A 14,808-nucleotide genomic window follows, 5' to 3' on the forward strand; every position below is an offset into this window, starting at 1 on the left:
TACTCTTCCTCTTCCCCCTTTCTACTCCATTTCATCCCTTCTATCTACTCCTTCTCTTCCTCCTCTGTCTCCACCTTCTTCTCTACTCCTTTTCTAATATTTACTCCTTCTCTTCCTCCTCCTTTCTCTACCTCCTACATTTCTACCTATGGGTATATCTGTAGCCCTCTGTATGTAGATTGTAGCTATATAATTATGTTTATTCCATAAACTAACCCATTATTAAATATTTCTTCTGCCTGCCTTCTTATATGTAGGGGAAAAATGGCCTGTGACCTAGAATGTCACCTATGATTGCCTGCCTTACGTGAATGCATATTGATGAAGGCATATAAAATAAAGTACACTTTGTCTAAAGGCCCCTACACACGCGGAGTCCGATTGACTACTTCAGCTCGCGTCCATTCAGTCCATTGTCCCTAATCCAACTGGATTCGAGTTAAATAACGGTGTCTTTACACAACAAAAGACCACGGGTCCATAAATAAATTGAATAAATCCAGAATTGATGTCATCTGCAGAACTGGCGTATGCAAAGTGGAAGGCATTTAAGGGCCCTGGAGGGACAAAGTCATTGGCGCCAAACTCCAAATTTGGACCATCCACCGTCAATCTATTGAACCATGGGGCCCCCTGGCCAAAACTTGCGGGGGCGCAATAGTATACAATACGTCATCGTCACTGCATTGCAGAATCCCAATTTTTCACCGCTTTTTCCAAATAGGTAAAATCCGTTTCTTCATGCGTGTACTCCGCATTTTCTTCACAAGTTTGAATAATATAATAATATTTTCTGACATTTTATTATTAAACCATAAAAAAAGACGAGCATTCACAAGTGTGTTTTTAAACAATTTTCTTCAAGTATGTACTTTTCTCTCTCTCTCTCTCTCTCTCTCTTTCTCTCTCTCTATCGTGTTTCTCGCTTCATATCTTGAGTGTATTCATGTAATTTTTTCGCTCTAACAAGGTTTCCGCCATCAAGAGAAAATTGATAAAAAGAAAAGGGGGAAAGAGATATGTAGGAAGGTACTTAGAGGGAAAGAGGGGGGGGAGAATGGAACAGTTGTATACAAAATACTCATTACCTACTTACCTAGGGCCCAGATGGATACTTAAAATGGAGATATAGAAAGAAAAAAAGAGTAGAAAAAGGAGTAAGAAATAAGGAAGGACAAAGATGATCTCTTTACGGTATTTTATTTCTATTCTATGTAAATATTGTGTTCTATTTTCTATGCCATTCTGTTTTTTATTTTGTTCTGGACCATGTTCTTGTGTCTGACAGCTGATTTCACAAAAGAAAGAAAAAATGAGGGTAACCGAGAAGGGATGAAGTGCGAGAGAGAAAGACAGAGAGAGGAAGAAGGGATAGATTGAAACAAGTTGTCTGGAGAACTTTACCAAAAGAAAAACTATAAACCGTATCTCTATCTCTCCTTCCTCTTCCTTCTCCTCCTTCTTCCTCCTCGAACTTCTGTCCTACGTCTATCTTTTTTATTATTTTTATTTTTACGTCTTTGTGTCTATTTTTTATTACTTGAAAGACGAGACGAAGCGAAAGAAGGAAATCGAGAGAGAGAGAGAGAGAGAATAAGAAAGAAAGAGAGAGAAAATGGGTGAGATAGAACTTTCAGTGCTTTTTCTTTGTGATTTTTATGGGCAGCTTATTCCTGATAAATCAACAGTACTAAACCTAAGGTATACCTAAGTCTGGGATATATATAGGTACCTGAGCACCTGCTCCCTATATAGAACACCAGAGTTAAGCAACATTGAGCTTGACTGGTCCTGGAAAGTGACATAATATTCTTCTTTCTTCTTCCAGATGGGAGTCGAACGAGTGGTGTTCAACTTGTAAAGGTAAGGAGAAAACCTGACAAAACCCCATTCGATTAAGTTGTTGTTGTTTTTTTTTTTTTTTTTTTTTTTTTTTTAATTTTTTTTTTTTTTTTTTGGTTTTGTTTGAAAAAAATTCCCCTGTGAAAAAAATTTTTTTTACAATTTTTTTTTCTCATTTGGGTTTGGTCTGAAAATAATTCCACTGTGAAAAAATAAACATTCGGAGTTGTTTACTCTCCACTAATTCATTAAAAATTAAGGTCGGGTCTTCCCGTCTGAGGGAAATTCTAGTAAGTAATATGCTATTTCTCCCTAAAACCACATTTCCCCACGAGTTATTATCCCTGGAAATTTGAAAATATTTTCAAATCCTCGCACACCGTATCATATATGAAAACATAACTCTGACACATTCCTGGTGTTTTTAAAATTTCCCTCGTAAAAGTTTTACAACGTCCCCTACTCCCAGATTTTTCCATCCCAACAATGTCTCTTTTCCCAGATTCTCCCTCCCATAAGTTCCATATCATAAATATGTATAAGTACCTATACAGATATGGTACAAATGGTAGATACATATTGTCCCCCTCCCCTTGTATCAACGAATATCCCCATTGTTTGTATATCTGTTTATGAGTACATAACTGTGTTAATTCCCATTTTTCCAACCCATGTATTCGAGAGGATTTTTACAATCCCATTTCCCTCTCCCCCTTTATCCTTTCTCTCTCTCTCTCTCTCTCTCTGCACTCTACCTTCTTCTATCCCTCCCTCCCTCATCTCTCCTTTTCCCTCTGTCTCTTTCTGTCCCTCTACCTTCTTTTCTCTCCCTCCCTCTCTCCTTTTCCTTTCTCTTCCTCCTCCATCTTTTCCTCTACCCTTCTCTCTCCCTTCTTCCCTCACTTAGCTCTTCATTTCTCTCTCTTTCCATCCCTTCTCTCCTTTTTGTGTCTCTCTATCTCTTCCTCCCCCCCCCTCCCTTCCTCACGCCTTTCCTCTCAGTTCTTCGTTCCTCCCTTTTCCTCTCTCTTCCTCCTCTGTTTCCTCCTTTCTCCTCTCCCCTTCTCTCCTCTCTCCCCTCCCGTCCTCACGCCCTCCCTCCCCCTTCTACCCCCTCCCTCATACTATGGAAGGTAATGAAAGCATTTTATTTACAGTTTTTTTATTTGGTCTGCATATCTACATACCTACGTTTATTTTGTATGCATAATAACTGTTAACTATATATTCGTACCTACTGTTATGGAGTAACATGTAATACCATGCCAGTAGAGGTACCTGTTATTTTATTTCCAAACTTTTATTATCCTACACGACCCCCACATGTTAATGTAGTCATGCATAGGTACCTACTCTGAAACTCTTCACTATGCATTCTGCATAAAATTAATTCTGTACATACCTACCTAAAAACTTAAATGTTTATGCAATCCGGAGAGCGCTTTTTGTTTACGAATTCCCTTGAATTCCTTAGTATTCAGGAGTGCTTTAAACAATGAAAGACATTGTAATCGATTCAATCGAATCAGCCAACTGTTCGAGAGTAAGGGTGAAACTAGCAAACACCCTAGTGGAAAACGTAAAAAAAAACATACCTACACACATTTTTGACTGAAAATCAAAATGACGAGCGTGCATGTGACAGATTGACAGAATTTGGCCACCAATATATACCTAGATAGTGAGATAGGTCCTATGTCATGTTGGCAACCTCAGCCCTTAGCTTCCTCGACCACAAATCCCCATTCCTTCTTTTCTTCCCCCCCCCCCCTTGAGCCCACATGTGACCCTCAACTATGTGTGGACACACCTTTAGGTCCGTATTCGCCCCGATTTCAACTTTATGTTTCCTTTCTAATTTCTTTAATTTTATAAGCATTTTTATTATTTTCTTGTGTAAAACTGTGGGCAAATATAATTTCGTTTTCAAATTAGCTACCTACCTAATTTAATTTATAAAATATGTATGAAATTTCAGAAGTATCTAATCTTCTTCTTCACCTTTTCCCGTGTATAGACGGGATCGGCGTTTTTCGTCAGCCTCTCCTAACTTAGGGTGATCAGCCCTAGCTAGGGTAATTGCTTTGGGCTGACATTTGGTTTTGACTACAAATTTTTCGAGTTGATGCCCTTCGCACTCAACCTTTGCTATTTCTGCTGGATATACCCAATTTATTAAGTACCTACCTATTAACCTATTAACATTCAACAAGGTTCTCCTGATAGGTATCACTACAAATTGAACATAAAATAATGAAGGTGCTAATGGGAGATGTTGAATAAAATGATTCAATGTTAGCAAAGGGGAAATTTGAGAAAGGCCGGAATAGAATAGAATAAAATAGAATATATATACGTTGTTTATCCTGCCAGAATGAGACTGAAAAGTCCCTTTACTCCAGCACTCTAGAGCAGGGGTTTCCAACTTCCATGTGTATGCGGGCCACATGCTACATTGGGACTATTGGCAGGTACTTCGCGGGGTGGTTTGGGGTGATTGTATATGTAAATATTCCGGAGTGTTAAAACATGATCATTTGGTATAATTATGCAGTGGATGTAATCATTGTTAGGATTAGGGCATGCCATGGTAAACACGGCAGGTATGCCCACTTGTCCAGGGATAAAAACAAATCAGGCAGCCTAGTAAGCTTGGAAAGTAGCGCATTTGTCTTGTAAGCGCTTAGACTTGGACACACTAGCCTGGTGGACTAAATTTTGGTCCGGTGCAGTCTGATAGTAAAAATAATACGTCTTTTATGCGTATAGATAGGTATACCTAAATACCTAATCTGTGATTGTATAAATATTCCGGAGTGTTAAAACATGATCATTTGGTATAATTATGCATTGGATGTAATCATTGTTAGGATTAGGGCATTCCATGGTAAACACGGCAGGTATGCCCACTTGTCCAGGGATAAAAACAAATCAGGCAGCCTAATAGTAAGCTTGGAAAGTAGCGCATTTGTCTTGTAAGCGCTTAGACTTGGACACACTATTAGCCTGTGGTGGACTAAATTTTGGTCCGGTGCAGTCTGATAGTAAAAATAATACGTCTTTTATGCGTATAGATAGGTATACCTAAATACCTAATGAACAAATAAATAATACCTACCTAAATTCTATTGGATGTACCTACCTAAATTCATACACCTTTATATGTAAGGTACCTAATATCTGTAGGTACGTGCCTTAGTTTTAATTACAGTGCCCTATTCAAAGTGTAAATAAAATGTAAACTTCAATAATAATAATAATAATAATAATAATAATATTTATTAATCACAATAATAATATTTAATCATGTCTGGGTGTCTGTTTTGTATCGCGAATCTGCATTGCACCTTTATATGTAAGGTACCTAATATCTGTAGGTACGTACCTTAGTTTTAATTACAGTGCCCTATTCAAAGTGTAAATAAAATGTAAACTTCAATAATAATAATATTTATTAATCACAATAATAATATTTAATCATGTCTGTGTGTCTGTTTTGTATCGCGAATCTGCATTGCAAATTTTTGGCACTGAATGGAAAGGTGATGTATTAAATAATAGAAAATTAATATACAGGGTGTTCCAAGTACTAACTTTTCCGAAATAACTTACATCACTCGTATTCCGTATTTATGAACAAAAAATTCTCGCTCCCAAGTCAGGTCAGACTGAAGTCAATTTTGGCCAATCAGATGTTTGGAATTTATGTTTCAGTGCTACTTAAGATTGTAATCTAAGCTTAGTATCTCTAGTTAGTTAGCCCCTTATTATTTTATTGATATAGAAATAAAGACCTTTAGAGAAGAAGCAAAATCCCTACTTCTTCCCATCCTCATACACCATCTCCATCTTTCTCCTCATCTACTTCTTCTTTTATGATTTACTATCCTCAAAAGGCCTTCAAAACCGCACAACACAAAGTTCATTCAACTGGCCCTCAATCTTTCCTCAGAGGACGATTATAGAAATCTAAAGACAGCGCAATTCAATCTTTCCTCAGGCCTTCAAACTTTCCTCAGAGGACGATTATAGAAATCTAAAGACAGCGCAATTCAATCTTTCCTCAGGCCCTCAAACTTTCCTCAGAGGACGATTATAGAAATCTAAAGACAGCGCAATTCAAGATAGAAGAGCAAACTTGCACAACATTACAACATAGTGAACGTCAATTTTGCAAACCCCCTACAAACAGCTTTTATCACCCCCCCACTCCAATGGGACACTTGAACGTGAAGACATCCAACCGCGTTTTACGATAAGCCAAAGCTGCCGGCAACAATAAACACTCGAGTAATCTGAGGACAATGTGAAGGGAGACAATGTCAAATTGAAGAATCTGAAATGGAAGAAAAAAGAGAAGAAGAGGAGGAGGAGGACGATGAAATGGATGAGGAGAACAAAGGAGAGAAAGGAGAATAAGAAAGAGACAATGTCAAATTGAAGAATAAAAGAAGAGGGAGAAGGAGGAAATGGATTAGGAGAAGGAATTAGAGGACAAGGAGAAGGTGGAGGATATCAGGAAACGGGGGAACAGTAGGAGGAGGAGGAGAGAAAGAATGAGAACAAGGAAAATTTGTCAAATTGAAGAATCTTAAGGAAGAGATATATATTCGTAGGTATTGTCTAACCGAGAGTCAAAATGCTCTTTTAATGTTTGGTCTTCTTTCTTGTTTGAAGAGGTTTCATAGAGGGAACTGTAACATATCGTCCCGAAATCGAAGAGATTAAGACAGGATAGGAGAAAGGCAGCCGATCCGAGAACGAACCTTATCGGTTTGGGATAAAGTTCGAACCGAGCGGAAATCCAAATCAGGAGCTAGGGTGGGCGACCTTCCAACTAATAATATTTTCAGTCCCTAGTATCTACCTTACCTAGTCTCAGGAAACTCAAATTTCCCTTTTCTCAGGACTTTAGATTTCGGCCCAAGTCACTGAAAAAAAGATCAAAAGGAATCAGCCGTTCTTACGACCTTACACTCAGAGAAAAAATGGGATGTTTGCAGCCCAAATTGGGCTATTTGCACTCCAGTTTCGGGACTGAGTGCCAGAAGCCTATTTCTACCTTTGGCCTCAGGTCGCTCAAATTTTGCAGAGAGGTTCGCTTATCTGTACTGGAATATAATTTTTGCTTATGATCTAAGAACATCCGTACTTACTAAGTAATAGCAATTCCGCCCCTAGCCCTTGTTCAGTAATAGTTTACGACCCAACCACGTCTGTGCTGACTTGCTGACTAAGTGAAAGCACAACATTATCAACTTCTTTCGTAATTGAACTCAAAAGTTGTCAAGAGAGATATGTAGACCCACTTAACTTGCTGGGGGAACTTTAGGAGGGATGAAAGGAAGGGAAACATTCGTCACTGCACAAATAAATCCGCTTATCCACCGTATTTCAGACTGTCAAACTGTTTTGACTTGGAGGGGCGGAGCGCTACCGCGTTCCTTAAGTTTACTGAAGAGGCAATAAAACCGTGTGAAACTTTAAACTTTTCCCTCCAGAGATGTTTACATTGTCATTTGTATTCTTTGTTATCTCTAGAATACCTATTCGTGAAACTGTTTTCATAAATCATGAATAATTGTTTTCATAGAGAAACCCAGTGGGGATAGAAAAATGCAATAACTTTCATATTTAATTACTTGAACTGGGAATCAAACATAAATAATTACATATAGGTACGTAACTGCTACGGTTTTTAGAGACAGGGGTTTTACCCTCCAGTCAGCAAGAATTGATTGTCCAAATGGTCACCCATCCGGATATCAACCAATGCCAACGTTGTTTAACTTCAGTGATCTGTTGGATACTAGTGCTTTCAATGTTTTAACGAGCTATGTTTACTGGCTTACGCAATATTTGATTGCAAAGTAGCGTCATTCCTTACAGTTCTGACGCAGTCCATGATCTCATTTCTGATAACAAAATAAGGCCCGTCGACCATTGGAAACGTAGTCGCGCGCCTTTTAGGAGTTCGTAGTCGTCTGAAAAATCAAACCTATGAAGATGATAGGGACACACCCTAACATTTTAGGTCTGGGTTTTCGGGCGACTATGCTTCTAATGTGCGACGGACCTAAGAGTTATAAGTTATAAGCGATTTCACTTCTGAAGCGACCAAAACCTCGTCAAGTAAGAGTATCTGAATCTAACCTAGAGCCAGAGGTAGGTACCTAATTTATTTCCCAGAGAGTTTCCAAGTTCTTTTCTTGTAATTGAGTTACTCAGGAGAATCAAGAAGGAGAACGAGACAGAGAGAGAGAGAAGGAGAGGGGGAGAGAGAGAAAGGGAGAAAGAAGGAGAGAGAGAGAGGGACAGAGTAGAAACGAAGGAAAAAGGAAAAGAGGAAGAGAGAGAGAAAAAAGGGAGAGAGGAGAAGGGAAGAAAATAGAAAAGGAAGGAGAGAGATAAAAAAAGTAAAAATAGAGAGAGAGGGAGAGAGAGAGAGAGGGAGGGAGACATAATATGTGTGTGAGGTAGAAGCAAGATTATAAGGAATAGATGATCTATCTAATTTAATTATATGTAGATAGGTATAAGTGGTATAACATAGGTATAAATGTAAAAAAAAGACGCATTGCAGTGATAGTATGTAACTATGTACCATATACGTACATTTTACCACCCGTGATTTGCATTTAAAACGCGAAAGCTTGGAGGGGGGAGGGGGGGGGGGGGGAAAATCTGATCACAATGTTGGTAGGATTCTAAAAGACAAAGCAACAAGATACTGACGTAAATATAGCTGTAGGTAGGTACCTACCTACATTGTTTTGTTTGTTTTTATTTTGTTTGTTTTTTTTTTTTTTTTTTTTTTTTTTTTTTCATGCTAGGGCCTAGCTTAATAGGCTGATTGGTGGAGATGTCAAATCTCTCAAAATATCTACATTTTGGGAGTAGATATCGCAAAGGATTGAGGCGAAAGCCAGCATACCTAACCAGGGGTGGACTAATAAAATAAAACAAAACGGATATCTAGGATTCTAAAAGACAAAGCAACAAGATAAAACGTAAATATAGCTGTAGGTGGGTTCCTACATTGTTTTGTTTGTTTTTATTTTGTTTTTTTTTTTTTTTTTTTTCTTATTAGAAGGGTCAGTTGAAAATACAAACTTGTTAGGAAGTTGTTTGTTGTATTTTTTATAAACTTTTAATTAGAAGGGTCAGTTGAAAATACAAACTTGTTAGGAAGTTGTTTGTTGTATTTTTTATAAACTTTTACCTTGTGTTCTTTCGTTTCCATTTATTTCCCTTTCTCCTCTCTCTTCCTCTTTCTTTCTCTCACCCTCGTTTTCTCTCTCTCTCTGTTTTATCCTTTTTTTGTGCTACCCATTTTTCCATTCTCTCTACCCTCTTTCCTAGTCTCTCTCCCCCTCTCTTATTTCTGTTTGCTTCTTCCTTTTAAATTGTCTCTCTTTCTCCCTCCCTCTCGCCTTTATATCTCCTTTTTTTGTACTCTCCATTACCTACTTCAATTCTCTCTATCCTTTTTTTCTCTCTCCCCCTCTTTCTCTCCTTTTTTTTGCTCTACATTATGTTCTCCTTCTTTCCTCTTCTTCTTCTTCTTCTTCTTCTCTCTCTCTTTCTCTATCACTCTCTCTCTCTCTTTCTCTCTCTCTCTCCTCTCTTTCCCTCTTACTGTCTCTCCTTCTTTTTTGTGCTCTACATTATGTTCTCCTTCTTCCGTCTTCCTCTTCCTCTCTCTCTCTCTCTCTCTCTCTCTCTCTCGCTGGTGTTTCTTCCTCATTAACGAGGTGCAAGCTGTCAGGTTTTTCCCATCTGTCTTAATAACGGTCATGGCGTTTAAACTTCTATAGAGAGAAAAAAATTGCAACACTTTTTCCCTGCGTTGTAGTGTGCCATGCACTCTTGTAGTATGTCACACTGCCGTAGTATGCCACAGTGTTGTAGTGTGTCTCTCTGTGTAGCAGGTATGTCACTGTTTCAATGATATTATTCAATTAAATAGTAGCTAATTATACTGTGAATTATTGCAAGAAAGTCTTTTTTGAAGAGGTTCGGTAGAGGATTAGAGGGAACTCTTCATAATGGAGGTTTTATCGTCCTGAAATCGAAGAGACGAGGACAGCATAGGAGAAAGCCAGCCGTTCCGAGAACGAACCTTATCTGACTTGGGATAAACTTTGACTTAGGCGGGAAGCAAACCCAAGATCTAGCGCTTACAAGGCAGACGCGCTACCATGCTACCTAGGCTGGCATTTGATGCTAGAATATTGCAAGAAAATCATGAACTTCTTGTGTAAAACGCCATTTTTCCGGGTAGACCCAAAAGTACAGAAATAAACTGCGAAGATATTAAAATTACACTATAGCTATATATGTACATAGTTCACAACATTCATTCTATCTGCATAGTTTAACAAAGTCCAAAACTTTCTTCGCCCCCATTCTAGTCTGTCGGCGAACTTTGCGGACTATTATAAAACTTCCTGTTTTAAATCATAAAAGAAGAAGTAGATGAGGAGAAAGATGGAGATGGTGTATGAGGATGGGAAGAAGTAGGAGGAGGAGGAGGAGGAGGAGAAAAAAATAAGGGGATGTAGAAGGATGAAGAAAAGGAGAAGGAAGAGTAGAAGAAGAAGGGGTAGGAGAGAGGAAAAAAGAGGAAGGAAGAACTGAGAGGAAAGGCGTGAGGAAGGAAGGGGGAGGGAGGAAGAGATAGAGAGACACAAAAAAGAGGGAAGGGATGGAGAAAGAGAGAAATGAAGAGATGAGCGAGGGAAAAGAGAGAGAGGAGGGATAGGAGAAGGTAGAGAAAAGAGGGTAGGGGGACGGAAAGAGACAGAGGGAAAAGGAGAGATAAGGGAAAGAGGAGAGATAGAAGAAGGGAGAGTGGAGAGAAGGGGTAGGGGAAGAAGAAGGAGGACGAGGAGAAGAAGGAGGAGGAGAAGGAGGGGAAGGTGAACGAGAACAAGAAGGAGGAGGAAGAGGAGAAGGAGAAAGAGGAGGGGAAGTAGAAGTTGGAAAAATGCAGTAAGTTTAAGTTTTTACGGTAGGGCCCCAGAATATTCGAATGCATAAGCATATTTAAGCTCCAAGTAGAGCGTTTGGAACAGAGGGACCAAGTACCTAGGGTAGAATGGAATTATCAAAATTTAGAATTACGAGTATGTAGATGGAATTATAGAAGATTTTAGGACTCTCGGAAAACAGTACCTAAAGCACAGAAAGGCTCAAAATGTTATCTTACGACTTATAAACGTCGCATTAAGAAATTAGGATGAAATTTTGAGGCACCCTCTGTACCTTGAAGCATTAATAACATAATTAATAGTGGAAAGTAAGTACCTAGAATACATAAAAAAACATGTTGAATTTTACGTTTTTTTTGCCTCACAGAAATTTAAAATTTTAAAATTTAAAGTCCCCCTCCCTTCCCTTTTCGAAATACCTTCACAATTTTTGCACTGGTATGAATTGCTTTTATCACCCCCACCCTGTCCATTTTATGTACAAATGTTTACAAAGCATGATTTTAGAGGGAGGGAGAGAGGGAGAGATGACCGAAATTTAGGACATGTACCCCAACAATGTCCCTGACATAAATCAAAAAGAGGAATTGAATTTTGGTAGGAGGTAGGTTTTATTACTTTTAGTGATCTTTTGTGTTTTCATAAACCCATAGGAACCTAGTATTATTGTAATACATAGGTACACATCCCCCTATGGATTTTTGCTGAGAAAAAGCACCTCTATGTAGGTACCTAATTAAATAAACCGGGGAAAATATGTAATTTAATGGTTGAAAACTTCAGCTTGGTAAACCAATATCTCAAAGAAGGGACAGCATTGCTGGTATTCCAGGTTGAAAATGAAAACGACTATTGCAAAAATTGGCAACACCTCAAATTGTATCTTTTTCCTCCTCCTCCTCCTCCTCCTCCTCCTCATCCTTTTCTTCTTCTCCTCCTTCTCCTTCTCCTCCTTCTTCTCCTTCTACTTCTCCTTCTACTTCTCCTTCTCCTCCTCCTTCTTCTCCTCCTCCTTCTCCTCCTCCTTCTCCTTCTCCTCATCCTCCTTCTCCTTCTCCTCCTCCTCCTTCTTCTTCTTCTTCTGTTTCTCTTTGTCCTCCTTCTCATTTCCAAAATTCCAAACACAAGACCTTGCTGTCAAGGTATTGTACCTTCCTCAATACAACTCGAAAATGCCATAAATAAAAAATACAAATAGATTATTTAAAAATTGACATTTTTTTCTTTCGTTTGGCAACACTGTTCAGAAAGTTCTGTTGTCATCCTGAAGACTCCCATAATATTTTGCCTTGACTAGTAATATTGATTTGCGAGTGGGCAGCGCTGCCCAAAGTGTGATCCTCCCTCTAGTGACCTTTGAAGAGTTATCAAGAACGTCTTTAGAGGGAAAAGTGGAATTGAAACAAAAGCTCCTCTTTTAAAGGCTTGTAATACCCCTCTTTTATCACAGTCAGCAGTCAGTTTTTCTGTCCTAGGTCTCTCAAACGTTCTGAAGCTTTTCCCGCTTCGTTCTGACTGACTGGTGACTGACACGGTCTGCCAGGTGAGTGGCTGACATAATCTAAATATAGTGACAGACAGAGTGACAGACGACACCGAAGCGAATACAATAGTCCGTCCCTTATACCTTTTTATTACTATTGTAATAAAGGAAGGACGGACTAAAAAGAGTAACAAAGTGACCTAGGTACTCTAAAATCATCTGGTTATTTCTATCACAGAAATGGGTCATAGTTTTTTTTTTTTTTTTTTTTTTTTTTTTTTTTTTTCCCCCTTTTTTTTTTTTTTCCTCTTTTTTTTTTTCTCAATCGTACATTTTTATTTTACAGCGAAATAGTTTACAGCAAGCAATCCATATGTACAGTGCTATAGGGGCTTTTGTCTGATGTTGGGGGCTATAAAGACGTTATTATTATAACAATGCAGTGTAATTACAGGATCATGCAATTGTAATTGCTAGGACGGGGTTGTATTTGTAATTTGTAGTACCTAGCCTACAACATGGAAGGTAGTTGTAGTAGGTAATGTATGTAGGTGGTTCCATGTGAAATAATGAGTTTCAAGTGTTGACACCGACATTTATCCTGTAGCGATTACAACACCTTTAATGCTCCAGTTTCCAATGAATCACTGGTGTTAAGCCATTTTGTGCGAGGTTGGTATTCGGATGGGTGACCATCTGGACACTCGGATACAGCTGGCTTTTCGGCCCCATTTAGGTTAGGTGAGGTTATTATGAGTAGACGTGTAGCCAAATGGAGAGTAAAACTCAAACTCTCGTCACTAAAAGTCATATAAGATGTAATAGTTATTTCTACAGTGACGTTAAGCCCCATAAAAATAGGAAAGACATTAGGTCCCCATAAAAATAGGAAAAATATTAGGTCCCCATAAAAATAGGAAAGACATTAAGTCCCCATAAAAATAGGAAAAATATCAGGTCCCCATAAAAATAGGAAAAATATTAGGTCCCCATAAAAATAGGAAAGACATTAGGTCCCCATAAAAATAGGAAAGACATTAGGTCCCCATAAAAATAGGAAAAATATTAGGTCCCCATAAAAATAGGAAAAACATTAGGGGTCCCCATAAAAATAGGAAAGACATTAGGTCCCCATAAAAATAGGAAAAATATTAGGTCCCCATAAAAATAGGAAAGACATTAGGTACCTTATCTATTAGAAGCAGTGATCCTTATTAAAAATTCCTCCGAGACACTCTGTGTACCATGGCGTTCTTGTGAAAGGGATTTCTGAGTCACCCTGTAGGATACACAAAGGCTTGCGTGTCCCAAGAGCTCAGACATTGTGGAGCTTTTGCTAAGGATCTTGCGAGACGAGTGGTGTCCAAACTGTGGACCACTTGGTAACACTGTGACCCATTTATTATACCTAATATAATCGCAATTGAATTTTACATGTGCAATGTGGGAACAAAAAATGGGTAAATAAAAAGACAATAGGTAGCAAAAAAAAAAAAAACTATTACCCATTTCTGTGACAGAAATAACCAGAAATCTTTTTATATTTAGATTATGTCAGCCACTCACCTGGCAGACCGTGTCAGTCAGTCAGAACGAAGCGGGAAAAGCTTCAGAACGTTTGAGAGACCTAGGACAGAAAAACTGACTGCTGACTGTGATAAAAGAGGGAGCGGGAATCGAACTCGCGGCCTAGCGCTAACAAGGCAGACGCACTACCAACTAAGCTAACCAGGCTGGTACCAACTGCATTGATGTGTAACTTTTCACCGCGAATTTTCCGAAGTTATTTGCTAGTTCCTACCTAGTTTTAACTTTTCCACCTTTCCGGTTGATAGAAAAGTTCTGAAAATTTAGGTGTGGCGGTGTAGCGATGTTTGTGTCAACACGAAATGGTTTTGTTCAAACAAAAGTTCCTTTTCGTCTTCTTCTTCCCCTAATTCTTCTTCTTCTCCTCATTCTTCTTCTTCCCCTCATTCTTCTTGTTCCCCTCATTCTTCTTCTTCCCCTCATTCTTCTTCTTCCCCTCATTCTTCTTCTTCCCCTCATTCTTCTTCTTCCCCTCATTCGTCTTCTTCCCCTCATTCTTCTTCTTCCCCTCATTCTTCTTCTTCTCCTTCTTTGTCTTTTTCCCCTCATTCTTCTTCTTCTCCTCATTCTTCTTCTTCCCCTCATTCTTCTTCTTCTCCTTCTTTGTCTTTTTCCCCTCATTCTTCTTCCCCTCATTCTTCTTCTTCTCCTCATTCTTCTTCCCCTCATTCTTCTTCTTCTCCTTCTTTGTCTTTTTCTTGTCTTCCTTCTTTTCCTTCTCTTCCTTTGTCTCCTTCGTCTTCGTCTTTTCCTTCTTCTTCGTTTGTCTTCGCGTTCTTCTTTAAATTTTCTTTCTTCTTTTTCTTCTTTTTCTTCTTCTTCTTCTTCTCCTTCTTCTTTTTCTATTTTGGTATTCTTTTTCCTTCTCCCCTCCTTCTTTTCCTTCTTCTTCGTTTGTTTTCG

The sequence above is a fragment of the Diaphorina citri genome, unplaced genomic scaffold (genome assembly GCF_000475195.1).
Source record: "Diaphorina citri unplaced genomic scaffold, Diaci psyllid genome assembly version 1.1 scaffold626, whole genome shotgun sequence".
In the NCBI taxonomy this organism is placed as follows: domain Eukaryota; kingdom Metazoa; phylum Arthropoda; class Insecta; order Hemiptera; family Psyllidae; genus Diaphorina; species Diaphorina citri.